We start from the raw sequence: 2,500 nt of genomic DNA on the forward strand, positions 1-2,500 counted from the left end.
CACGCGGAGCATACCACAGAAAGCGTCGGCGATTATAGATGTTTGGTGGCACAGGTGGTGCGGTTCCTCTGGCAGCATCTAGTGTGTCTGGAGAAACCGCGCGTCGAGCTCTCGTTGCTGTTGCTGGACCTTGAACATCTGGATTCACATGCTGCTGGCGTTCCAGTCTTCGTGCTGCGTGCTGCGCTGCTCGTCCTCCAGCAATTGTATACTCATGCATTTGCCTAACTGAATACCTATCTGAGTATTTACACACTATTTCACACGCCTTTTCATCACGAACTATTTCATTAACGGTTTTATCACATAACATCTCTAGCTCGTCAGATTCAAAATCACTATTTTGACACCCATATATCATGTAGATAGGGACAGCGGGAATCTCGTTAATCCATTCATGCGCGTCACTAATTAGATGACGAGGCATTTGGCTACCTTAAGAGAGTCATAGTTACTCCCGCCGTTTACCCGCGCTTGCTTGAATTTCTTCACGTTGACATTCAAAGAGCACTGGGCAGAAATCACATTGCGTCAACACCCGCTAGGGCCATCGCAATGCTTTGTTTTAATTAGACAGTCGGATTCCCCCAGTCCGTGCCAGTTCTGAGTTGATCGTTGAATGGCGGCCGAAGAGAATCCGCGCACCCGCGCGCCCCCGGAGGAGCACGCTAAGGCGGACGCGGCCTCGCAGCAAGGAAGATCCGTGGGAGGCCAAGGCACGGGACCGAGCTCGGATCCTGCACGCAGGTTGAAGCACCGGGGCGCGAACGCCGCACAGGCGCGCGCATCCTGCACCGCCGGCCAGCACGAGGCCGACCAACGGCGAGAGCAGACCACACCCGCGCTAAACGCCCGCACTTACCGGCACCCCTACGGCACTCACCTCGCCCAGGCCCGGCACGTTAGCGCTGACCCACTTCCCGACCAAGCCCGACACGCCCCGATCCTCAGAGCCAATCCTTATCCCGAAGTTACGGATCCAATTTGCCGACTTCCCTTACCTACATTATTCTATCGACTAGAGGCTCTTCACCTTGGAGACCTGCTGCGGATATGGGTACGAACCGGCGCGACACCTCCACGTGGCCCTCTCCCGGATTTTCAAGGTCCGAGGGGAAGATCGGGACACCGCCGCAACTGCGGTGCTCTTCGCGTTCCAAACCCTATCTCCCTGCTAGAGGATTCCAGGGAACTCGAACGCTCATGCAGAAAAGAAAACTCTTCCCCGATCTCCCGACGGCGTCTCCGGGTCCTTTTGGGTTACCCCGACGAGCATCTCTAAAAGAGGGGCCCGACTTGTATCGGTTCCGCTGCCGGGTTCCGGAATAGGAACCGGATTCCCTTTCGCCCAACGGGGGCCAGCACAAAGTGCATCATGCTATGACGGCCCCCATCAACATCGGATTTCTCCTAGGGCTTAGGATCGACTGACTCGTGTGCAACGGCTGTTCACACGAAACCCTTCTCCGCGTCAGCCCTCCAGGGCCTCGCTGGAGTATTTGCTACTACCACCAAGATCTGCACCGACGGCGGCTCCAGGCAGGCTCACGCCCAGACCCTTCTGCGCCCACCGCCGCGACCCTCCTACTCGTCAGGGCTTCGCGGCCGGCCGCAAGGACCGGCCGTGACTGCCGGACTGACGGCCGAGTATAGGCACGACGCTTCAGCGCCATCCATTTTCAGGGCTAGTTGCTTCGGCAGGTGAGTTGTTACACACTCCTTAGCGGATTCCGACTTCCATGGCCACCGTCCTGCTGTCTTAAGCAACCAACGCCTTTCATGGTTTCCCATGAGCGTCGATTCGGGCGCCTTAACTCGGCGTTTGGTTCATCCCACAGCGCCAGTTCTGCTTACCAAAAGTGGCCCACTTGGCACTCCGATCCGAGTCGTTTGCTCGCGGCTTCAGCATATCAAGCAAGCCGGAGATCTCACCCATTTAAAGTTTGAGAATAGGTTGAGGTCGTTTCGGCCCCAAGGCCTCTAATCATTCGCTTTACCGGATGAGACTCGTACGAGCACCAGCTATCCTGAGGGAAACTTCGGAGGGAACCAGCTACTAGATGGTTCGATTAGTCTTTCGCCCCTATACCCAGCTCCGACGATCGATTTGCACGTCAGAATCGCTACGGACCTCCATCAGGGTTTCCCCTGACTTCGTCCTGGCCAGGCATAGTTCACCATCTTTCGGGTCCCAACGTGTACGCTCTAGGTGCGCCTCACCTCGCAATGAGGACGAGACGCCCCGGGAGTGCGGAGGCCGCCGCCCCGTGAAGGGCGGGGAAGCCCCATCCTCCCTCGGCCCGCGCAAGGCGAGACCTTCACTTTCATTACGCCTTTAGGTTTCGTACAGCCCAATGACTCGCGCACATGTTAGACTCCTTGGTCCGTGTTTCAAGACGGGTCGTGAAATTGTCCAAAGCTGAAGCGCCGCTGACGGGAGCGATTATTCCGCCCGAGAGCATCCCGAGCCAACAGCGGCGCGGGTCCGGGGCCGGGCCAG

The 2,500-nt window shown here is 57.4% G+C and overlaps 1 pseudogene; it reads right to left on the reverse strand.

Moving 5' to 3' along the window:
• Positions 1 to 2,500, reverse strand: part of LOC126197749 (large subunit ribosomal RNA) — a 5,393-nt pseudogene that overhangs the window by 2,072 nt on the left and 821 nt on the right.

The sequence above is a fragment of the Schistocerca nitens genome, chromosome 7, assembly GCF_023898315.1.
Source record: "Schistocerca nitens isolate TAMUIC-IGC-003100 chromosome 7, iqSchNite1.1, whole genome shotgun sequence".
In the NCBI taxonomy this organism is placed as follows: domain Eukaryota; kingdom Metazoa; phylum Arthropoda; class Insecta; order Orthoptera; family Acrididae; genus Schistocerca; species Schistocerca nitens.